The following is a 26,116-nucleotide window of genomic DNA, read 5'->3' as shown; positions in this document are numbered from 1 at the left end:
ACTGTCCCGTCTACGAGCTTCCATCCACTGGTCCTTCCTGAAGTGTAAGTCTCCTGATATGTAAGTCTCCTGATGCATAAGGCTTACAGCATCCCACAACGTCCACTAAAGTGACAATGCACTCAATGCTCTCAGGTTGTGTCATCCAGTAGGCAAGACAGGTAACGCGTCCCAATACTCCAGGCTTAACATCGATACATGAGCATCGTTAGCACGTGGTTTACAAGCCCAGTGATGGTCCTGCTGGCACAGCCGTTGGAAAGGATAATCACTTCAGGTTCAGGGACACATATATTGAATAGGGGAGGAATGCGCTGTATTTCATATTATATGATTAATATATGTATATATTAATATAAAAAATGGCTTGCTGTGTACTTTGTTGACCTTCTTCAGTCTCCACCTTGAGAGTCATTTTGCTTGCTCTCAATGTTTATCGCTCTAAAGGTTTCTCACAGCACTCTGTGTATAGTACTGTACTTAAGTTAGCTACCATGAAATGCACTAGAGGTTCAGGGACACATTTATTGAATAGGGCAGGAATGCGCTGTATTTAACATTAGATAGCCCCTTCCTGCCCTTCACTTGTACTGGCGCACAAACTGGTGCCTAGTGCCAACACAAACATCATTGTGTTGTTGTGCAAAAGGGCCTTCATTGCAGGCTTTTTTATTTTTGTGCAAGAAGGAGCAACTTCATGCACAAAAACAATCCTCAGAGGCATTTTCCTCTTCCTCTGTGCACTGCAGGATGCAGCACACATGGACATATGAAAAAAACAAGGAGAAATAAAGATATTTCTCTTTGTTACGCCTCACCTGGGGAGACGTAACATTTTAACGCATTGCCAGGTCTACCAGTAATGGAAAATCTGGAAATGCACCAAAATACTTGGGTTGATGCGGGGCAACACCCACGTTCCACCCTTGGAACGCCTCGCTGGGGCAGCGTAATGCAACGCAGAGATTTGCCTTGTGTTGCGTTACTCTAGCTGTATCAAGCCATGCAGGGCCAACCAAAGAGTCCTTGCGTGACTTGAGGAATCTTACTTAGTAGTTGCGTCGCCCCTGCACCCCATTGCGCGGCATGCGCCCCACGATGGTGACACAACAGCTTGATAAATCTGTCCCTTAGCATCCATCACACTGGAAAGTGCCTGTTCCCACATAATGTTTTTTTAAATGAACATCCACCCACACAGGACAGCATTTCCTTGAAATCACAGAATAATTCCGCTCCGCTAATGGAAGTGCTCTCGATGGCGAAGCAGCGGTAGGTTCATTTTTGCCTACCTGTAATTATAACTCCTACGCCACATGCATCAGCATCCACCCGAACACTGCAAAGGTCTCCAAGACCCAAAGATTGCGATGCCAAGGCTGCGGTGATGGCAGTGTTCACTTGATGGAAACCATTTTGCAAACCTGTAATCATTCACACAACACCATATACTTAACTAACTCCTTCAGCTGCTCTGCTGAGGACATTCACACACACAAATTCAGCAAACTTCACAGAGGCAAATGAATAACACCAGTGACTCTTGATCGAAATGATGGATGCATCTTTAATGGCATCGATTAGCCCCAGTGATGGCGTTATCCCTTCCCCGATCATGGAATGGTCCTGATGTTTCTACTCTCTGCATGAGCAACAACAGTTGTCCTTGCTGGCTGTCATGCCGGGGCCATCTCACATTTCTTGATATGTTTGCTATGCTATGTGTATTAGTAAAGCACACCATCACCAGCCAGGGTTTTCTGGCACTGAGCAGGTGTGTGTGCCTAGCCCTGCCTATGGTAGGTGGATTATCACCCGCGAGGGTATCCTGGCGCTGAGCAGGTGTGTTGCTAGGTCCTGCCTAGGGTAGGTTGATTAATCACCCATGAAGGTAACTTGGCACTGAGCAGGTGTGTGTGCCTAGCCAAGCCTAGGGTAGGTTGATTATTCACCTGCGAGGGTATCTTGGCGCTGAGCAGGTGTGTTGCCTAGTCCTGCCTAGGGTAGGTTGATTGATCACCCATGAAGGTATCTTGGTGCTGAGCAGGTGTGTATGCCTAGCCCTGCTTATGGTAGGTTGGTTAATTGAAAGTCCATGTCTTCCGCTTGTTGCAAAATTCAAGTAGCAGTGATTTTGGTGGTGGAGAAGGTTGACCATGAGGTCAGAGTTTGATCTTCGGCCGTGATGGGACACTGAGTCTTGACAGTGACAGAGTCCAGTTGAGGGTCAAAGTTGCTGTATATGCAGGTCATTTTGTTTCAGAAATATTACAAGAGCTTGTTGCAAAGTTCTTGTGAATGGGGGATGCTACTGGAGGGTGCTGGAGGTGTGGAAAATTAGTACGGTTTGGTAAACATTATCTGCGCCATCTTGCCTTTTCCCCTGATGCCACACTTTTGTCGTGCGCGTCCGCCATTTTTAGGTGCCTCGATCAGGACCATCCCTTTTGCACGCCACTGGCCCCCAACATAGCCCTTCGCCCTCGCCAAGCCTGCACGCTGACCAACCCCCCCTCGCTCGCACATGCTTTGAGTCATAAACCCCTCTTCAGCGCAGCTCTGCCTCAAAGCCCCATCCTGTTCCCAGCGCGACCCCTCCCTTCATTCTTTTCATAGTCCCCGGCCCTTTGATGCAAAAAACCCCTTTTTCCTGTGCCCGTTTGTCTTCCTTGTTCCCAGGCCGACACCTAGCTCTGCCGATACTATTCCTTGCCCCTCCCCGTACAGTTGAAAGCTTCCCTCATCAAAGGACCCCCGAGTTGATCAGAGCCCCCACCCCACGAGATCCGATCGAACCCCCACACTCCATGAATCGGCGGAATATCCAGCTGCGCGATAACCATCACCTGTTGTGACCGGGGTGGGGACTTCTACTGTAAATGTGTGTGGGAACGGGCCCGAAGGGGAGATTCCGGGAATGTCTTTCCGTACATCAAAGCATTGCCATGAATATGTAAACTGTAATAAAGCCACAAAAACCTGTATATAAGGGGCCAGGCCTCAGAAATGAATTAGAGCACCTCAGAACGATACCTGCTGTCCAACTGATGTGTTTCTCCTCCGGAGAAAATAAAACCTTGTTTCCTGCCTTCCAGTCTCCAGCGCCTGCCTCTTCATTGATTAATGTTTCGTGGGTTAAAGAGGCGATACCGCCGGGCAAATACCGATTGTCCCCGACCTTAGTTTCTACAATTGGCGTCCCAAGCGTGGGGCCCATCAGCGACTCGTGGATCCAGTGGGAGAGGTCCCGACGACAGAGTGAACGACTGCAACGATCGGGAGAGCTCTTGCCCAACAGACCCTCGTCTGGCAGCCGATCATCCGAACTTCACTAGTTCCGAACAGACCTCTCTCGAGTGATCTACGGTCCTGACTGGGAACCATTAGGAGTGCCGTGAGAAATACGAGAAAAAGAGGACGAACGGGCGCTGGATTCGGAAGACAAGAAACTGTCCATACGGTCCGGGTAAGGTCGTGTAAACACGACAAACTGCAAAATAATTGTATTGGTTGTTCAGAAAATACTAGTATTACTCTTTATTTGACTTATTTGGAGATTCACTGTCTGCACACGGAGAAACAGTAGGCTCTTTCCCTTTTGCAAACAGTGAAGGATAGGTAACGCAGCCGTCGTGCCTATTTTTCTCCCCCACTGATTCTATTATTTATTAACGGTTTTCAGGAGATTCCCTCTCCCACACTGATTAACTGGGTTCTTTGACCCCGAACTACTGTTCACGGATTGTCTTCTGGAGATGCGCTGTCTGCAAACAGGAAATAACAGATTCCTCTTTACGGATAGTGAAAGGGTAGAGGACGCAGACTTTTGCGCCCTACTTATTCTCCCCACTGATTTCATTTTATTTTATTCTATTTTTATTTTATTTTTATTGGTTGTTCTTTATTGGTTCATGAGGTATTCACTGCCTGCAAACAACGTAGAATAGAAATATTCTGTCTAGTCTTTGAGCACAGTGATAAGATAGGCAGGGCTGACTTTTTGTCCCTCGTTGCGAGCCGTCATGTCTGTCTTCTCCCCACTGATTAATAATTGGTTCAGCCCGGACCGTTTATTAGAGGTGGATCATCTAGCTCCGCTGGAAGGCACCCCTAATAAGGACATGTTCATAAACTATGGATTAGTTACCATAGCATATAATAAATTGTGGCACAGGTATACCAAAGAAAGTCAAGACAAACAGTGGCCACTGGTAGGATCCTTCGACCTTGATAAAATAGAAACGTTAGAAATAGCCCTTCGTAATAATAAGACAACGCCTATTATGCTCGACAGTCTCGGTATGTGGCGCAGAGAGGCAATGCAACGGAAGACGAGAGACGAGGACAGAGCAGGTAGGGGAATATATCAACAGGACAACCCCTGGACACCACGACCCGAAAGTTATCCCCCGACACTACGCGCAGGACGGCCAGACTTAGGGCAAGACCAATGCGCTTTTTGTAGACGTGTCGGACACTGGAAAGCACAATGCCCGACTTTACTGAGCGAGAGTAGGAACAGAGGACCGACAGGAATAGCAGCCCGGAAGAAAGAAAAAAAGCGCCAGACAAAGAAGAATCAGACTGACATGGTCAGGCCAGATAGAACCACCACGTTTGATTATGCCCGATGGCACAGATTTCGCCAGACCGATTTCAGTGACATGTTCGAGTTTTCATAGATCGGACAATGTTAAAGACGGGAACCCAATCTAGCTCTAAATCAACAGACAGAAAGAGAAAATTATGGCCAATCACCGTTTTATGTTTGTCTTTGGGTCTTGTGTGTCATACTTTTACTGTCTCCCCGTCTGAGTTTGTGTGTACGTAATGTATGAATCTGCGTCATCCCTCTGCACGTGCTTCCGTGTTACATAAACTCTGTTAACAGAAATTTTAGCTTGAAACAACCTGGAAAGAAAGGAATGGGAAACGAAATCAGTAAGCCACTGATGAACACAAACTTTTAATTAACATAACAAGCAAGGAACAATAACGCTAGAAACAAGAACGGTAAACTGTAGAAAATGAAAGTCAACAGAACATTCGCCCCCCCCCCACATTCTGGAACCTTCCAAAGTAGGGCAGGGTTACGGCTACGCCCAACTGGCGGCAACCCATATAAGGCGGGCCCTGCTGCCAACACTTGGTCAGGAAATCTTAACATATGGGGGAGCCAGAGGAGAGGCAGGGGCCAGCGGAGTCCAGCCGCAGCGGCCCTGGGTAGTTGCAGGTAGTCCCGCCACATGCCTCCTCGGCCCAACCGCAGCGGCCCTGGATAATTTTAGGTAGTCCCGCCACATGTCCTCCCGGTCCGACCACCCATGGCCAGGGACCGACAGGGGGCCAACTGGATCCGGCTGCAGCCGATAACCTAAGGAAGCCCGGTCCAGAGAAGAACGAGACACCTCTTCCTTTTCCCCTCCGTGACAGCCGCAGCAGCTCTGGGCGGCGGGATGTCCTGTCCATACCTCTGCAGAAATTTGTCCAAGTTGGGCTGGGAGGGAGAGGCGACGCGGACGAGCCTCTCCCACCTCCACGGATAGGAGGTCTCCCAGCCCCCGGCCCAACGCCGAACTCCCCCAGCCAGACGGCGGTGCCAATATCTGCGTAGCACCGAACATACCATGGTGGCGCCCCAGTACTTGCGCAGCACCGAACGTGCAACGGTGCCCATATTTTCGGAGCACCGAATATGCAATGGCTGCACCGATACTTGTGCAGCACCGAAACGTGCGCCGCAGGTGGCCGTACTTCCACAACACAGAGTTCCATTCCCTACTTGTCCTCGGAAAGGTCTCTTCCACTCTTGCAGACTCGACGAGAGGGGACTGCTGCAGGGCCTCAAAATGGCGTCTGGGCCCGCTGGAAGGCGGGTCTCGGCCGCTAGAGTAACTTTGAACGGCAATGTAACTCGGTCGCTCGCCCACCGGAGCACGAGCCCCCACCTCCGACAACATCTCCACAGCCTTGAAGCCTCTGCAAAGGTACCCGGCGGAGCCCTCGGCCCCTGCAGGCTTCCGGTAAGGGACAACTGCCTTGATCGCCAACGAAATAAACATGACATTGCCACTCCCTCTGTTAGCATGAATTCTAGAACTGCCGAAAAGGACTCTGGTCCAACCGCCGGTTGTAGGAAACTTTTTCCTGATGCTACTTCCGGACTAACCCGGCCCCGCCCAAAATGGCGCCGGTATCGATAGGAACTTACGAACACCTCGTGGTGTTCCTTTTTACTAATACAAAACTTGATGTTCTGAGACATATATGACCCTTTGTACGCTTGACAAGAAGAAAGGAGAGCTCACTCGACGAACATGTAAAAAGGATCCCGTTAAAAATGATGATTACAAATGTACAATGTATTATATTTTTTTATATATATAGCTGATGTATAACCTCGCTTATGACGCACGCACACGGTATGCATATAGGAAATCTGATTGCAACTAGTCTGACTATGCTTCTAAATTATGAAATAAATGCCCCCGAACCCCCCCCAGCCAATTGATAGACGTTTTAGTTTGCTACAAATGAATTGATAAAACTTTCTAATGTTTTTATTGCTGCAAAACAACACCCCCCACTGTACGCACTTTAGCCATTGCCGTGTCCGGCCAAATACGACTGCACCCTCATAAATCCACGTACTATGATTTTGCAAAAATAAAGGTTTTCGAAATTATGAACGGGTATTGCATGCTTTATTTAAAAATATGGGATCGGCGGGAGAGTTCTTTTCTGTGCACCCTACTGTGCTCTCTCTTTAAGGTTATTAGAAGATGGTTGCCCAGCCCCGGAGGAAGGATCGGATCTACGACACGATACTCTGCCTTCAAGGTACGCGACTGACTCATGAACTCTCGCGTGGAGAAAGACCTCGACTTCTGAGGATGGGTAAACCGAAACGGTATAAATGATGGAATGTAAAAGAAGGGTAAAATAAAACGATATAAATGTTATAAAGTACGACGCTCAAAGGTATTAGGGAACAGAGCTGACCAAAGAACTGAAGAACCTTAGAACGTCACCGCGTTGAGGGAGATTTAAGGATCCCGATAGTGAGATACATCTACTAACTAGATACCTCGCACTAGGTACCTCTGGTTTCCTTTTTACGTTTCCCTGCACACGACCTATAAGGACACACTGCCCCCCCGACTCCAGAAACCATACCCCAGGGATTCTACCCCGAGGAGGAAAGACGAGTATGAGGTAAGTAAAGGACTCTCGAATCCATGTATTTGATATGCGCGAATGTTGTCCCCCTCCCTTCCCCTCTTTTCCCTCCCTCTACAGGTTACATCAGGGGCCGCAACCGAGGTATGGCGAAGATCTGAAGCCTTGCCCCGTCTGATACGCGAAGCGGACCAACGCTGCAAGGTGGCGCCTAAGCACGCCCACAAACTACTCACGTAGCAAACGAGCCCATAAATTTAGTATGATCTGATGAAAAATGATCACCCTTAACCCATGCTGCATGAATGAACCCATGTCACGTATGTTCGAAACTATGAGAGAATGTGTGTGTGTGACGGAAGCGTTGACTCAACTGGTCGAAGGACCAAGAATGCAAGAAAGTGCGACACAGTGGTACCCTTTTCCTTTTTCTCAAACGCATGTCCCCCGTACCCGACCTAATGCTCGCCCGTCCTGAACCGCATGCTTTCAAAATACTAACACAGACCTGCGATGTCTTGTATCAAGTAAAGCGCCGAAATAATCTACTTTAAACACACGGCCGCTCCCTATTTTGCGCGTGTGCTATCTAGCCTATTGTTGCACATCTCTCTCTCTCTCTCTCTCTCTCTCTCTCTCTCTCTCTCTCTCTCTCTCTCTCGCTTTCCCTCTCCTCCACACTCACTCTTCCGAACGACTAGCTCCTAAATTGGCAAACCGCCACCCCTAGCACACCACCCAATTGGCTTCAAATACCACCAGTATTTGCACAAAACTTGTCTTTAATGCAATCACCCTAACGCTGTGTCACTACCTCTCCTTTCCGAAAAATATTTTGATGAAACCGAGAATTGGCCATAAGGGAAAGGACAGGTAAGACGACTGAGGTTCCCTAATCTGACCCGTAGTGAGGGAACTACATGTCAGCGGCTCCTATTATGAGATAAAATGCCTCAGATGACGCGACCTTCCCCGTTCCAAATTGTCGCAATACCCAAACCGTAAAGGTAATCGAAACCTCCCCATCTTCCCAGGACGCACCCAGTATTGCGTTCAGTTGCCCCCGATAAGAGTTTTTTAACTATCCTTCACCCCCCGATCGTAAGAGATGGGTCGACTTGCGACTAACGCAGGCCAGCTGTGGTTCCTAGAAATGATTTTTTCGATAGGCAAATTTCAGAGTTTGGAATTCGAGAAATGCCACTGAACGCTCACCAACTGAACTGTGGCCTTCTGCCGATAGTACCCTTATAACCCAAAGTAAGATGATGCCCCCCCCATCACAGTTTTCTATGTCCCTAGTTATTTTCCCATGAGACCCCTGTCTTTTCTAATTAGTAATCAGGCCGTGAGAGGCTGCATAGGAACCAGAATGATGTTTTACAAAGTTAAAGATTAGACCGAAGCGAAGAAAACCATTACAATGAACCTTGTTGAAAAGCGAAAATGTTTAGTTAAAAGGCAGGATGCATTGATAAAATGAAAAATGTTTAGCCTATGTTCGTCCCTCAGCGAGATACCTATTAGTACCATGTTGGTAGCTCACAACACCCGTTGTAAATATAAACTCCTAGAGAACGGTATAGCTTTGTCAGGCTTGTATCACGAAGGTGGGTCTCCATCAGATGAACTGTCATAACTATAATAAACAGTTGTGAAGGAAAGTCATAGTAAATCCAGCAGGCCCACCATCGATCATTTATATGTCAGTTGTGAACCCTAATATAACGGACGTTTCTATTCTCATTTACCTGGAGCTGGGAGAGAAATAGACTTATGTGATTACTTTCCTCTACCAATTCTCTAAAGACTGTCTTTTCGAACTCATTTAAGGGTACGACTGTCGGAGGAAAGAGGGACCGGATGTGGGAGCACGTGGCCTGACTACAGATCTTGGAACACCTGCGACGTTGGCCGAGGCGAGACCACGACAGAAAGGAGCTGCAGGACGAGGCACGATTTCCGACAAAGTGAGAGGAAAGGGCTAACCTGATGCCCCTGCTCAATGTTCAAATGTGTGCCGAAAGGTCCCCGCTCCCTAAACTCGGTCATGAGCCCGCCAACCTGAAATTTTCCTTTCCCATAGTCTGTTCCCGGTCTGGCCTTTGCTCCATCCCCCTTTTTCTCCGACCTACCCTATGGACTATTTATACACTCTTCTTCCATCTGAACTTTTCGACTATCGACTCCGAAAGACACAGGGTGAAAAAGACCTTTTCGACCAGAAACGCGAGGAAAAGGTCGTGCCCTGCAACACGGGACCTAGAATAGAGCTGGACCCTTGGCTCCACCGCCGGTGCTCCACAGCGCCAACAAAGGACGACAAACAGTACTGAGAACTCATTAACTTCGAACATTTACACCCTCAATCATCGTTTCTGCTACGTCTCATTTCTCTCCCAGCCACCATTGTGTTGATTATGCTCCAACCAAATATATACGGAGCCTGTATATAATAACCTGTATGCCATGTACTCACTGCTCGCTACAGAATCATTTTTGTATTACCTTACTATGACTTTCCTGCTAACAAGTTTATCAAAGTTTATCAATAGGCCCGCCTCCTAAAACTAGAGATCTTAAATGTAATGTTTACGACTCCTTCACCTGAGTTCCTACTGCTTTTTCTTATGCCCACCATAATAGACTTGAATAGGAAATAGATCAGCAAGATGTCTTGAATATGTTAAAGGGAGGACTGTGGAAAATTAGTACGGTTTGGTAAACATTATCTGCGCCATCTTGCCTTTTCCCCTGATGCCACACTTTTGTCGTGCGCGTCCGCCATTTTTAGGTGCCTCGATCAGGACCATCCCTTTTGCACGCCACTGGCCCCCAACATAGCCCTTCGCCCTCGCCAAGCCTGCACGCTGACCAACCCCCCCCCTCGCTCGCACATGCTTTGAGTCATAAACCCCTCTTCAGCGCAGCTCTGCCTCAAAGCCCCATCCTGTTCCCAGCGCGACCCCTCCCTTCATTCTTTTCATAGTCCCCGGCCCTTTGATGCAAAAAACCCCTTTTTCCTGTGCCCGTTTGTCTTCCTTGTTCCCAGGCCGACACCTAGCTCTGCCGATACTATTCCTTGCCCCTCCCCGTACAGTTGAAAGCTTCCCTCATCAAAGGACCCCCGAGTTGATCAGAGCCCCCACCCGACGAGATCCGATCGAACCCCCCACACTCCATGAATCGGCGGAATATCCAGCTGCGCGATAACCATCACCTGTTGTGACCAGGGTGGGGACTTCTACTGTAAATGTGTGTGGGAACGGGCCCGAAGGGGAGATTCCGGGAATGTCTTTCCGTACATCAAAGCATTGCCATGAATATGTAAACTGTAATAAAGCCACAAAAACCTGTATATAAGGGGCCAGGCCTCAGAAATGAGTTAGAGCACCTCAGAACGATACCTGCTGTCCAACTGATGTGTTTCTCCTCCGGAGAAAATAAAACCTTGTTTCCTGCCTTCCAGTCTCCAGCGCCTGCCTCTTCATTGATTAATGTTTCGTGGGTTAAAGAGGCGATACCGCCGGGCAAATACCGATTGTCCCCGACCTTAGTTTCTACAATGGCACTGTGAAATCTTTGCTGATGGGGAAGTTTTCCATGCTGCTCTAAGTGCTGCCGTCTATGCGATATGCAAGAGCTGTGTGCTTGTTGTTACATATGTGCTGGTGCTAGTGTCTTAGGGCAGATTTGAAGATCTCTTTATTTGTGGTGGCTTGACTTATTCTCCATTTGTGCTCTAGTTACTTGCAGAGGCATATCATCAGCTTGAGTTCCTCTTTGTGCCAACTGGCCTGTGGATGGGCTCTTGCTACTGGGTCCGGTGCGGCTCTCGGTGTGATGTTTCATTCGGAGAGCCGCACGGAGAGAGCAACCAAACAGTGTGTTTACCGTCCCCTGCGTGATTCAGTCTGAACCCCAACTTGAATCCAACCTTCAGTGGATCAAGCCTTCAAGACTTCTATTGGTATCCATTACATCTTCTTCTGGCTGTCCCCCTGTCCCTCCGTGTCCTGAAGAAGACTCGCCGTGACTACAATTCCAATCCCGCACTCTTCTGGGTCGAAACGTTGACGGGCCTGTCTAAATCCATACTCTACTTTCTCCACTCCACGTGGAAGGCAAACTAAGTCCCAGTCAGACTGGAGATTCATGTACTTAGGGACGGATGTCTTTTGAATGAGCATTTTTATGAACAATGTGTACAGCACTGTAAATATTGCACTTACGTACAGCACTTCTTGCATTTTTAATCACCCTTGCGCCATTTGTCAAAAGTTCTGTTGATTGCTCTTGACAGCCTTATTGTGTCATTACTTAACCACAAAAAATGTAAAAAAGTAAAAGGTGATTAAGCTGTAAATACATGTTGGTTTGAATCATTCAAAATTGGTGTGTTCTTCCCTTCTTTATTAAATCCTTTATTGATTAAGTGTTGGAGTAACTGTCCCTCTCTCCTTGATGTCTATTATTGATTAAGTGCCAAAGCAATTTTGAACCCGACAGAACCAACATTACTTCACATTCTACACACCCAGGTTCTGAGGGGCACTGGGGTACCCCATTATACTTGATGTAAGTTCAGAGAAAAGCCAGCACCAATCAATCAATCAGTATTTATAAAGCGCAGCGAATCACCTGTGAGGGTCTCAAGGCACTGGATTTGTGAGCTGCTTCATTCGAACGGCACGGTCTTGAGTCCTTTCTCGAAGCAATGCGACACACCTATGGTGCTGAGAAAGGTCGTTGCAGGCTTTGGCCGTTAGGTGCGAGAAGGATCGTCCTTCGCTGTTGGCTCAGCCGATGCGGGGGTGTCTGCGAGGAAGAGGGAGGCGGATCACAGGTGTCTTGGCAGGTGGCGGAAGGTCATTTCTTTGTAGATATATACAGCTGGACTTTGTATGCGTTAGTCAGCATCTTGAACTGTCCTCTCTTCTGGATCGGGAGCCAGTGTAGCTTCTTGAGGTGGGGAGGTAGAGGATGAGTCTTGCCGCTGAGTTTTGTATTGTCTGTTGCCTCTTCAGGAGGCATGCAGTGGCTCCTATATGGTCCACCATGGTTACTCCTGAGCTAGTCGAGGCTAAAACCAGGCTTCGCCGCTGGGAGCGACACTGGAGCAAGCACTATGATGAAGAGGTCAAACAAGGTATGGGTGATTATAAACACCAGCGGCCTGCTACAAAGAAGGTCGCCTGCACGGGCAGGATTAAGGTTACCTCCAATATACAGAAAGTGGATTTCAATCAGTTTAACCCCATCACTGCTGCGGCTATTCCGCCGCAGTGCTAAGGGGGCGGGGCGGCTGCGCGGCGGGCGCATGCTGGTGACGGAACCGCTCCGTCACCAGCCGCGGTTGAGCTGTGCTCATGACGGAGCGGTTCCGTCACGGCCCCGCCCGCTCAATGGAACGCTCAGCGCAGGCACGGAATCCGCACCGCGCCGGCGTGCCGAGCGGGCCGTGACGGAACCGCTCCGTCATCATCAGCACAGCGCGACCGCAGCTGATGACGGAGTGGTTCCGTCACCAGCAGGGGAGGGGTTAAGAATCCATTAACAGAATAGCCCTTAGGCCACCACCTAATCAATCATTGCCAATAAGATAAAATCCGTCTCTTGCTAGGATCCAGGCCCACCATCTATGTTGTTACAAATATGGCCTCCCTTGGGTGAACCCTTAAAGTCTTGGACAACGCCACTCTTGCTCAAGACTTAGCACTGCTATCTTTCAAAGAGACAGTGGCCCAATGACAACCCTGACATTTTAAAAAAAATTCTGGCCCATATCCTTACTCCCATACAGTTCTAAAATAATAGATCCCATGTGGCAAAATCTCTGAGCAATTTTCTTTAATAAACCAATTTTCTTGATTCCTTTCCAGCTGGTTTCCTTCCTGCTGTGAGTTAGCGTTGCTGTCCCTTTTTGATGTGGGAAGACCTTGGTTATACCACTTCACTGGTTTTGCTTGACTTATCGGTCCCATTCGACACTGTTAATCATGAGATCCTGCCTATACGTGCCGAGGAGGTTGGAATCAGAGGTTGGCTCTATCTTGGATGCACTCCTTTTAGATAGGCCTTCTTCAGGCCGTTCGGCTGTCCTCTGTCATAGGAGAACGGAGGCATGTGACCTGCAGGAATCCACATGGATCTCCTCTGCCTCCTCATCTTTTTAATATACATGTTCGATCTCTAGAAAAGGACCTGCCTACTGTGTTCCTTCAGCACGAGCAGAATTAGCAGCTTTGCACTGTCACAAAAACGCATCTCGTGGCAACATCCAGATCTCTAAAATCGACAGTGGGACCATACAGCTTTTCATTCTGTGCACAAACACTGTGGGATGTCCTCCTACTTTACTTGAGATCTGAATCTGAATTCCTGCCCTTGAAGAATTAACTAAAAACTTGGCTGTTGAGGCAAGCTTTTGTATGCTATCCCCTCTTCTTCTTATGTCTGAGATGCGTTGCTCAGTGCCAAGAAACCAGTGGTGTATATTCACCATAACATAAAATAACATAACACACCATAGGACAACACAGCACAGCGCAGCGCACAGCAACACAACACAACACTTTATAACACAAAATAGCATAACCATGTTCAAATGCTCATGCATGCAAAAATAGGCTTGACTTTTACACAGGACTAGACACATCTGTGCTCACATTCACACATAGGGACACATGCACATGCATGAAACACAAATTGACCTACAGACTCAGGGCCCAATTATAAATGTTGGCGATGCGGGGTGGGTGGTACGGCACTGCCGCAACCCTGCACCACCAAGTCTCGCCGCTGCCCACCCGCCAGAATCTGATTTTAAAGTGGTTTGGCAGCCGGACGGGTGGGCAGGCGTTGTGGCGGTCCCAGGACAGTGCCTTTGAAAAAGGAAACGCAATAGGAATGCCTCAAAAGGTCCCTGCATGGCCTCGAAAGTCTGTGCCGTGCAAGAACTGTTGTGCATGCACACAGGGGGGGGGGCACATGTTATGCCCCCCTGTGTACATCCACAAGCGTAGGAGGCTCAGGGTGCTCTGTAGGGCCCCCCTTGATGCCTCCCAATCAATCGGGGATCTGTAAAGTGCACTTCTCAGCCGCAAGGGTCTCAAGGTGCTGGGGGGGGGGGGTAAAGTTCAGGCAGCTGCGATTCAACTAAAGATCCAGGTCTTGAGGCTGTTCCTGATTGCTTGCAGTGAGGGGGTTCGTCTGATGTTGAGGGGGTATTTGTTCCAGGTTTTGTCCGCAATGTAGGAGAAGGCGCTTCCTCCCATTCTGGCTCTGTCGATGCATGGGATTTCAACAAAGGCAAGGTCGGCAAAGTGAAGGTTTCTCTTGGGGGCGTAGAAGTAGACTCTTTCATTGAGGTATTGGGGTCCGGTGTTGTGGAGGGCTTTGTAGGTGTGTTTGAGCAGCTTGAAGGTCACTCACTTTTCGACTAGGAGCCGGTGGAGGTCTCATAGGTGCTGGGTGATGTAGTCTTGTTGTGGGATGCTGAGGACGAGTCTCGCTGCGGCGTTCTATATGGTCTGGAGTTTGTAGGGTAGAAATTTGTTGATTCTGGCATAAAGGGCGTTCCCATGTGGTACTGAAAATTCTGGACTCGTGTAATAAACTTTGTCGTAGCATGACGATTTTTATATCAAAAGACCGAGAATGGCTAGTACACTATGTACAAGCATTTTCGTCATATTCCAGTAACAATTTCACCTCGAAATCGTCATTTTCGTTCTGAACCCTTGGCTTCCATTTTGTGTACAGCAGCCATTTTGTGTGTTGCCCTTTACATAGGCTATAATACAGCTACATTCGATTCCAAAGGCCACGTACACCTTGATTGACTTTTCTCTGACCTGTGCAAGTTGGAACCATTGCCCCAGGCCGAACCTGTTTGGTCAGTTCCTCTCCCAGTGGCCGAGCAAGATATCATCAAGGCCCAACATGCCATAAACATCTTCAATCGCACACACACCCTGCCTATCTTACTTCCATCTGTTCCTGTTCCTGCCTCCACGAGCTATTTATGACATGACCTGTGATCTTACTGTTTTGGGTTTATCCGGCCTTGTCAGCTAGAGAATGTATGCATTATGTGGACATTGTTTATGGCCTGGACTTATCTTGAAAGTGGGTTTGCATCTGTGTGCGCGTCCTGGGAATGTCCAACAATAATGTACTTCAAAGAGAAAATGTGTGCCTAGGGCATAATAAATGGTATAAAGAGTCTGTGCTCAGACCATTCAGCAGACTGCCTCATTCAATTGCTAAGGCAGTTGGGTGACGTAGCCTCACAATTGTGTTTAATAAAGATGTCTTTTTCATATTTTCAGAGTCTGTGCCAAGTTCTTATTATATTAGTAAGTATTCCCTGAGAGCAAAAATTGCCAAGTTCTACACCCATAGTTCAGTCTGCTGGTTATGAGTGCATGGCGCCGGCCTTTCTGGATTTGGGGGGATCCATCTGAAGGTCTTGAGGGGTATGGGGAGGGTGTTGAAGCACGTGGAAGATACAGCGTTGATCTGTCTGCTCATGGTGAGGGAGGAGTCAAGTGTGATGCTGAGTTTGCGGGCGTGATCTGTGGATGTGGGAGGGTTGCCGAGGGCAGTGAGCCACCAGGTGTCATCCCAAACAGAGAGGTTGAATCTGAGGATGAGGACTTCCGCTTTCTCTGAGTCGAGCTTTACGCAGCTGCTGCACATCCAGGATGTGAGACAAATTTCATTCCCTCCTGGAAACTGTCTGGTGATGTCGGGTTCCTTGGTGCGGGAGAGGATGAGCTGGGTGTCATTGGCATAGGATATTATGCTGAGTCTCTGTTTTCTGACAATGGTTTTTGAAAGGGGCCATTTAGATGTTGAAGGGCATGGGGCTGAGGGAGGGTCCTTGGGGTACTCCGCATCTGATCGCTGTGGGTTCGGAGAGGAAGGGAGGGAGTCTGATTCTTTGAGTCCGGCAGGCGAGGAAGGAACGCATCCAGCCTAGAGCTGTTCCCTGCATGCCGGTGTCGTGGAGTCTGGGGTCTAGTGTGCGGTGGGAGACGGTGTCGAAGGGTGCTGAGAGGCCTAGTAGAATAAGGGCTGCCATGTGGCCTTAGTCGAGGAAAGTGCGGATGTCATCCATGACGGCTAGGAGGGTGGTATTGGTGCTGTAGTTTCTGTGGAATCCGGATTGAGAAGTGATGAGGATCGAGTTGGATTCTATGAAGTTCGTGAGCTGTTTGTTGATGATCTTCGCTGTCTATTTGGTGGTGAAGGGGAGGAAAGAGATGGGTCTGTAGTTCTTGAGGTCCATCAGGTCTGTGGAGGGCTTCTTGAGGAGCGGTTTGACTTCTGCACGCTTTCAGTCGTCGGGGAATGTGTCTGTTCGATGGTGCAATTGATTGTACATTGTAGCTCAGGTACTATGGCAGAGGCAACTCTGTGGAAGATCAGCAGCGGGCAGGGGTCTGCGGGAGCTCCTGAATGTATGCTAATCACGGTCTCATGGCCTCTCTGCCACAGTGTACTTGGAGGAGGAACCGCGATGACACCGCCGGCAAAGAGGACACTCCTAATATGCTTGGCAGGATCGCAGCGGTCCGGGCAATCATATAGTTGCCTTATGACCACAGTGCCACCTCCAGGGAATGACAGTCCCAGGATAGTCAATGCCCAACTCGTAATGGGCCAATCGGACCACTGGTGCGTTGGTGGCTGGATTGCCACCACCAAGCCCCCACGAGTCCTCGGATCGCCAAACTCTTAATTAGGGCTTAAGTGTGCATGTAGATGGGCAGACACACACATCGCACCACAAACACAAACCAGATAACATACATAAGTGTTTGTAGTGCTTTTCAAGTAGTTCTAGTGTGCTGTTCAGCCCCACCACCAAACCACAGACTCGACTGGTGGATCCAACGTCATCCATTCGTCATGTAAAATTCTGTGTATGGAATCATCCTCACCCACTGAGGTGGTATGCTTCATCACTGGCCATTGCAGCGCTCACCCAGCGGGGAGCTCACCTGGTGATGACGCATGCCACTTCGGTGAGTGAGGGCTATTGCATCCTTTTGCAGAGGAATCTCCATGACAAGTGGAGGATGTTGAATCCACCAGTTGATTATGCCTTTTGGTGGTGAAGTGGAAAAGCACTCCAGAATTACTTAGATATTGTCTGTGGAGAGGGTGTGTGCTGGATCACATTAAATATTTCCTCCTCTACTCCTCTCTTGCTGTTCCCAGCCGCCTGCCTTGCTGCAGATGGTGAACTTGGTTTGAGAAGGATGGACCGAATCTGCCTTGTAATGTTTTGTGAAGTACACACTTTTGACCTGACACATCTCAGGCATTAAGGGCTCTGGCAGGACAAGCGGTACAAAAGGGGGTGGAGATGGACGGAGCATCTGAACCAATCAAACACTCACACCCAGTCAAAAGATCTGGGTTTAATCCATCACTGTTCTTTAGCCCACTCTGCCACCCCAGTTCAGACATGGCCATATGCAAATCAGTCTGACCCTGTGCCTCATGGGAACAGTCCATCCCGAACTGCCAAGCTATGCCTTCCCCGGACCGGAAACAAGCTTCCGAGGACCGGTTTCTGGCATTTCAGCCGTCTTCAGCCCGGCTTGCTTGAATCCAGTGGCAAAGTGAGCAAGGGACTCACGTCTGAGCATACCCTGCCACACTTATGGTGGCCAAAAGCAGTACAAAAGGGGGTGGTGATGGACGGAAGCTTGTTTCCGGTCCAAGGAAGGCATGGCTTGGCAGTTCAGGCTGGACTGTTCCCATGAGGCACAGGGTCAGACTGATTTGCATATAGCCATGTCTGAACTGGGGTGGCAGAGTGGGCTAAAGAACGGTGATGGATTAAACCCAGATCTTTTGACTGGGTGTGAGTGTTTGATTGATTCAGATGCTCCGTCCATTACCACCCCCTTTTGTACCACTGGCAGGACAAGGACATCTCCCCGCAGCTTCACATGCAGGTGCATGCTTAATTTTACTCGAGCAAATAAAAATATTCAGTACCAAGAGCCGAGACTGCCCTTGAACCAGGAGACACCGTTTTATGTGCATGAAGTTATTGGACTCGATTCCATCAGAGCGGTTTCATCCCTCCGGGTTACTAGCGAGTTTTAAAGCTCGACAATGGAGAAGCTGAACCCAATAAAGAGAAAATAAGGAGCCACCACCGAAGGCAGCGTTTGTAGGGACAGCAGTGAACATAACGACACAGTTCGCAGACTAATATCTATCGAGTACAGTACCTTCAACAATGATGCCTTGAACCTGTCCTAAAATGTGCTCTGCCCTTGCCCATTTAAAGTACTATAGAAAAGTTAATGTTAAGGAGCACGTGTAGCCCACCTCCTGTTGGAGAGAATCAGGCAGAGGGCATTTCGCCTCTTAAAGGATTGTCGCCTGCTCTTAAGATGTAAATGTAAATGTAGTGTACTTGTATAGCGCACGAATCGACCCCAGCTGGGGTATCTCGGCGCTTGTACGAATACCACTGTGGAACCCTTCCTGGCTTTTCCCTGTGAAGTGCCCACTCCTGGGCACCCCCAAGGTGAAGCCAGGCATCCTTAGCGCTGTTGGGGCTGGTGTGGAGATTAAGCAAGCTATTGCCCAGAGTTGCAGAGTGGGACCCATGATTAGAATAGGCACAGAGGCAAGAATTATCAGGTCCGAGGAAATTAAACCCAATACCCGCCAAGGCGGGAATTGAACCCTGGTCCCGGGCTAGACCTCTGCATTAGGGTCTGCCGCTCTAACCATTGAGCCACACTTCTCCACCCAGGGTAACACCTACAACCCACCTCCAGTTGCAGAGAATGGGGACCCTTTGGCCAATTTATTTATTTATTTATTTAAACTTTTACCGCGCACAGCTACCCACAGTGGGTTTCCCGGCGCTAGGGACAGACTGGAGAAGAAGATATCAGATAGCCAACCTGCAGGTACTAACTACTTATGTGAACAACAGCGTTTTCAGTGCTCTGCGAAAACGAAAAAGGCTGGTCTCTAATTTAAGGGCAGTGGGCAGGGCATTCCAATATTTAGGACCAAGATAGGAGAAGGAACGTCCCCCCATCCTTGCCAACTTAAATCTTGGTATCGAGAAATTGCCAATTTCTGAGGATCGTAAGGTACGTTTGGGCCTGTAAAGTTGCACCAGCTTTTGTAAGTAAGTAGGTGCAATACCTTGCTTGATCCTAAACATGTAGCATAATGCCTTAAACTTTATGCGGCTGGACATCTTCAACCAATGAAGATCATGCAAGGCAGATAATGCAGAAGTTCTTCTAGGGACATTCTTCAAGAGTCGCGCAGCTGCATTTTGTACAACCTGCAGTACTTTGACAGTGGCTACATCAGCACCCAAATATAGTATGTTGCCATAGTCCAGGCGAGATGTTATCAATGCCTGGACAACCGTTCTACGGGAAGGAATGGGAAGCATCCATAGGATCTTTTGTAGCCACCTAAGAGTAGAAAAACAGGTTGCTGCGACCTTAGTGGCCTGCTGCTTCAATGTTAACTTGTCGTCAATTTGGACGCCCAAGTTGCGTACAGCATGTGTGGGTACAGGAAGTGCACCCATCTCATTAGGCCAGTGCTGAGGGCCCCAGGGGTTCTTATTTTTTCCCAGAATGACCACCTCTGTCTTCTCCCCATTCAGTTTGAGACAGTTCCTCTGCATCAAGTCCGCCACAAGAGTGAGGCCCGATTTTAGTGCAGAGGGGTTTTTCTCGTCTCGCCCTGATAGGGAGAAGACAATCTGGGTGTCATCAGCGTAAGAGAACAGGGTCAGCCCCGCCTGCTCTACGATGTTAGCCAAGGGTTTTACATAAAGATTGAATAATAGGGGGCTGAGTATGGACCCCTGGGGGACACCCCGTGCTGAGGGACAGACTGCTGAAGCCGCCTTAGGGGAGAAAACTTGAAACGTTCGCTCGCCAAGAAAAGTGGCCACCCAAGCTAAGGCCCTACCAGTCACGCCGAGTGACCGCAGAGAGTCAAGAAGGATGGAATGTGACACGGTGTCGAAAGCTGCGCTCAAATCCAGCAGGATGAGCGCCATGATTTCACCCTGGTCGACACCGTGTCGGAGACTCTCTGTCACCCCAAGAAGGGCTGTCTCGGTCGAGTGGCAGGACCGAAAACCCGACTGGGAGGAATGTAAGAAACCAGAACTTTCCACCAATTCAGTGAGCTGGGTATTAATGTGTCTCTCCAACACTTTAGAGAAGATGGGTAGCAGGGATATTGGACGAAAATTGGCAAGATTCGAAATATCCGCACCAGACTTTTTTAATAAGGGCACTACCATGGCGTGTTTCCATGGCTGGGTACATATGCCTCAGTAAGTGAGGCGTTTAACAGTTTAACAAAAATCTGATGGGTGGAAGAATCTAATTGTTTGAGTATTCTGGCCGGAAGTGCATCGCACGGGGAGCCAGAGCGCACACTATTTAGACAAGAGAGGAAGGAAATATTGTCTAATGGCTGCCATACAGAGAGTTTGGCAGTATCGTCAGCATTAGCAGATGACTGCACAGCGCCAGATGCAAAAGGTATTACCATCGATGGCGGGGTAAAAAGATCATAGATCAGGTCGACCTTTTTAACAAAAAAGTCAGCTAGGGATTGGCATTGAACCTTGTCAAGCGCGGGAGGCGTAGGAATAGAGTCCGCTCCTGTCAGTTTTTTTACAACTGAAAAGAGCACCTTAGGACAGTTTTGTGCATCTGAAACTATTTTTTTAGTGTAGTCTGCTCTAGCAGTTTTGCAGCTGTTATGATAGCCCTTCAGAGCTTCTCTGTAAGCTACTTTGCGGATAGGAGTATAGTTGCGCCTCCATTTCCTTTCTAAAATCTTACATTGAGTGCGGAGGCACTTAAGCTTGTCGGAAAACCATGGTGCAGGTGGATGATGAGGCATAGTTTTCTTATATGTCAAGGGAAGCGTGGAGTCAACAGCATTATTTAACCACTGACCAACTGCACAATTTAGTGCGGAGATAGATAGGTCGGTGTTAGGAAGTGTCCTCAATAATTGTTTATTAAGTTCTGGCATATTAATTTTCCCCCAACTGCGTGTCCGTTTATCTATTTCCTTTCCGATCTGTGATGCTGTCCTGGTGATATCCAATGAAAAAGGAACAGCAAAGTGGTCGGACCATTCTATTGGGCGTGCTTTCTGGGAGCAGTCCAACTGGAGGTTTGACAGGATAGGATCTAATAAGTGACCAGCACGATGTGTAGGGGCCGAGTTCAGTAATTGAATGTTGAAGAGTTCGAGAGTAGAAATAAGCTGTTTAGTGGACGTACAGTCGGGATCTTCGAGATGGATATTTAGATCCCCAAGAATCGAGAAGTTGGCTGCTCTAAGCAGCAAGGGGGCCAGAAAATCTGACAGAGAAGAGACCCAGGGAGTAGCATTCCCAGGAGGGCGATAGATTAGTAAACCTGTCATTGTGAACTGAGGGTTAATAGTTAGCCTAAAAAGGGCTGCCTCGCAACCCCTGAGAGGAATGTCTTCAAATTTACAGGTGTACTTAGATTTGAAGATCATGGCTATCCCCCCCCCCCTTTGCCTAGAACTCTGTCCTTCCTTACGATGACGTAATTAGGGGGAACTGCAGCGGCAATATCGGGGCCAGAGCTATCATGCAACCAGGTTTCTGTAAGAAACACAGCATCCGGTTGTTCCTCAATGATGAGGTCGCAGATGTTATATTTGTGTTGTGGGAGAGATCTACAATTAATACTCCAGAAATGTAAAGAGGAGTGTAAAGAGACAGTATTGGACTTGACAGGCCTGCTGCGTCTGACATTGCGCTCAAGCGATCTGCAGCTCGCTGGCTTTCCGAGAGCAAAACCGCATTGGTGACATTTGAATTTGGGAAAGGGCAATGTACATACAGAGCAGGATTTGCACGCAAAGCGGCGCCATGAATGTAATTCCACAGCAGAATAGAAAAGGACCATAATGCAATATAGTAGATCAGAAACAAGGTACTCACAGATGAGGTATAAGGTACTTGCCGGAGCCCAGAGCCCGTCAGAGCGCAGACGGGCTGACTCAGGCGAGACTCCGGCGCTAGGGACGGCTCTTCCGCAAACGCGACCGCTAGCACGATAGGGTGACCGTATCCTTTTATATGTACCACTAGAGCGCTCCCACTGCTCTGGGCACACTAAAGATGGCCGCCGTGGGAAGATTTCCCTAACCCCAATTTAGCTCAAAAACGGCAGCTAAAGGCGTCAAATGTCGGCAAAAATGTGTGCAGGTGGCCTAGGGGTATGCTGTCTGCAATACAGAGTGAGAAAATACCGTTTTTAAAATCACGAGTAAAACGAGTCAAATAACTCTAAAACAGCTGACAATACAGCATTAATGTTATCCCTTCACAAATAGCATTTCCTGTTAGTGGCAGGCAAAGAATCATGACAAGTGAGAAGTAATTTGTAACCAAAACTTTGCTTGCATTTCGAGCACTCATAAAGTTTTACCCCAGAGTGGGATCTCTCATGAAGCATAACTCTGTCTTTCAGATTCAACCTTTTATGGCATAAGGATTTTCTCCAGTGTGGAGTTTCTCATGGTGAGATAGCGTTTTTTTCTGCAGCTTTTCTGGCATTCAGAGCACTCATAAGGTTTTCATCAGTATGGAGTCGCTTATGCTTAGTGAGACTGTGCCAATCAAATAGGAATTTATGGCATTCACAGCATTGGTAGTGTTTTTCCCCTGTATGCGTCTGCTCATGTAGAGTGAGATTGAGTTTAAAATTGATGCTTTTCTGGCATTCGGAGAACTGATTATTCTGATGGTGTGTTTTCTTATGGCGCTTGTAACCATCTCTACCTCTGAATCTTTTCTGACATTTAGAGCACTGATCATTTTTTTTCTCCAGTGTGGATTCTCACATGTTCAGTGAGATGAGATTGTTGTCTGAAACATTTTTGGCATTCGGAGCACTGATAAGGTTTTTCCCCAGTGTGGATTCTTATATGCTTAGTGAGACTGCTTTTTACACTGAAACATACCTGGCATTCGGAGCACTGATAAGGTTTTTCCCCAGTGTGGATTCTTATATGCTTAGTGAGACTGCTTTTTACACTGAAACATACCTGGCATTCGGAGCACTGATAAGGTTTTTCCCCAGTGTGGATTCTTATATGCTTAGTGAGACTGCTTTTTACACTGAAACATTTTTGGCATTCGGAGCACTGATAAGGTTTTTCCCCAGTGTGGATTCTTATATGCTTAGTGAGACTGCTTTTTACACTGAAACATACCTGGCATTCGGAGCACTGATAAGGTTTTTCCCCAGTGTGGATTCTTATATGCTCAGTGAGACTGCTTTTTTGACTGAAACATATCTGGCATTCAGGGCACTGATAAGGTTTTTCCCCTGTGTGGATTCTTATATGCTGAGTGAGACTGCTTTTTTGACTGAAACATATCTGGCATTCAGGGCACTGATAAGGTTTTTCCCCAGTGTGGGTTCTTATATGCTGAGTGAGACTGCTTTTTTCACTGAAACATTTGTCGCATTCAGTGCACCGATAACGTTTTACCCAAGTGTGGGTCCGTGTATGTTTAGTGAGTCTCATTTTGTCACTGAAACATCTCTGGCATTCGGAGCACTGATAAGGTTTTTCCCCAGTGTGGAATCTCACATGTGCAGTTAGAAGTGATTTAAGTTTGAAATGTTTTGGGCATTCAGAGCACTGGTAAGGTTTTTCCCCAGAGTGGATTCTCATATGTTCAGTGAGATGAGATTTTTGGTTGAAACTTTTGGGCATTCAGAGCACTGATAACGTTTTTCCCCAGAGTGGGTTAATTCATGTCGATATAGACTCAGTTTGATACTAAACCTTTTCTGACATTCAGAGCACTGAAAAGGTTTTTCCCCAGTGTGGATTCTCATATGCTCAGTGAGATAAGATTTACGGCTGAAACTTTTTTGGCATACTTTGCATGGAGAGTGTTTTCCCCCAGTGTGGATTCTCATATGCTCAGTGAGATAAGATTTACGCCTGAAACTTTTTTGGCATACTTTGCACTGAGAGTGGTTTTCCCCTGTGTGCATTCTGTCAAATTCGGTGAGATAAGATTTATGGCTGTATCTTGGTAACTTTTTTCCCTAACTTCGGTTATTTTGCCTCGATTTTAGAGTCGGGCTTGTTTAGATAATGTTCAGCACTTATCTCTAAAAGAAATTGTGTGTAATCTTCTCAACACTTGAATTGAGCAAAAAATGTCGGGAAGCAGTCCTGTAACACCTGTTGAAATTTTTCTAACAGATAATAGTCTTTAAGTAATAGCCTCTCCGGCAGCAACTTAATTTGTGACTGAAGTTTTTCTCAAATCTATTTGTATAGGTTCTTAGCAATGCAGTAATAAGGTGTTAGTCTGATATTTAATGATTAAACTGATAAGTACCTTTTTGCACTGGTATAATGGCAGTAACTGAGGGCGTTAGAGCGTGCAGAGTACTATTGTGGATGATTAGTCGCAGAACATCAGTTCCTTCTACCCTTTCTATGTTTGGGGTAAGGTTAAGGTTTGTAGTTCTGAGGATGAGGATTTATTTACATTAGATATAGCGCAACGGTGCTCCTTTAATCCATTTTTATATTTAACAGTTTTACATATCACTCCTGCACAACAGATAATGTTGAGGCGATTTACATAGAATTACAGAACAGTACACATTAAAAAGGAAACAATCTGAGATGGTCATTAACACAATAAAGTGGTGAATTCTTAAGGTTTTCGCAAGAGTGAGCAGAGTGGGTCGAGGTCCCGAGGCAGATAGTCTCAAACTTGCGTAACTGGTTAAAAACAGTTGTTGAACAAAGGTGTTTTTCCAATCTTTTGGTTGTTAACGTGTCAGCTTCGGAGTCTTCTTTCAGCGTCTTTTCTTTGATGTTATCCAGAAGAAACCTTTAGTTGTAACTTTCTTTTATGTAGTGTGTGCTTCCACTCTAGAATTACATGATGCTTTATAAACAACCTTTGCCTGGTGTTCATATGTTTGTTAAATCCCTGAACGTGCCTGCAGTTGGAGAGAAGGCTATCACCTCCTGCTGTAGGGATGACCAGTATCACCTGAAGCCCACCTCCTGTTGGAGAAGGTGGGGACCCTTTGGTCATTACAGGACCCGTGTCTCCTGCTGGACTACATGTTAGGACCTGTGACCATCACCTGCTCTACGGATGCAGAGTTACTATAAGAGACAGTGGTCCCTGAGTCAGCAGAGAATGCGATTGAAATCAATATAGCCCCAATCGCTACTATATTTTAGCTGATATCCAGCCGGATAAGGGCAATTTAATATGCAAATCAATGAAATAAAACAAACATGTGACTTAATTACAGTGGGATACAAGCCTGAATCCATGAATTCACTTAGCAGACAAACACAGTGAAAGGCTCAGTCAGCTTGTAGTTGTTTGTGTCAAACAACTTACAATAGAGTAAACAACAATTAGGAAAAGGTCACCTTTTCACATATTACACATGTAAATCACTCTGTGTAAGGTTGACAACTTTGTCGACGGCGTTTCGATCCTTAACCAAAGGATATAGGATCCTCATCAGGACTTTCAGATACAGTGCCTGAAAACAATTGCATGTAATTTACTGTAATATTGCCGTGTGGGCAAGACCATGTCTTAATACGTCATGATTGCAGGGGTTGCCAGATTTAAAATTCTGCATCTAATGTGGATGGAATCATAAGCAAGATATTATGTAACGTCAGCGACTTGGTAAGCGGGATATTCACGAGGTTTCCAACTGCAGTCGGCAGACAAAAGTACTGTGCCGAAGGGTACGAATCTCTCAATGGAGTATAATAATGTACTGGCAAGGATGTTGTCTGGAAAGCTTTTGGCCAGGACTGGGCACGCAATGCGGAACCTGTCCTA

The 26,116-nt window shown here is 47.4% G+C and overlaps 1 protein-coding gene across 1 annotated transcript in view; it reads right to left on the bottom strand.

Moving 5' to 3' along the window:
- LOC144791628 (transmembrane protein 132D-like) overlaps window positions 1–26,116 on the bottom strand; it is a 484,045-nt gene that overhangs the window by 15,768 nt on the left and 442,161 nt on the right. The gene's annotated exons all lie outside the window — the stretch shown is intronic.

This window comes from Lissotriton helveticus, chromosome 11, assembly GCF_964261635.1.
Source record: "Lissotriton helveticus chromosome 11, aLisHel1.1, whole genome shotgun sequence".
Lineage (NCBI taxonomy): Eukaryota > Metazoa > Chordata > Amphibia > Caudata > Salamandridae > Lissotriton > Lissotriton helveticus.
The sequence above is the reverse complement of the archived record's forward strand: the minus strand, read 5'-3'. Positions and strand labels throughout refer to the sequence as shown.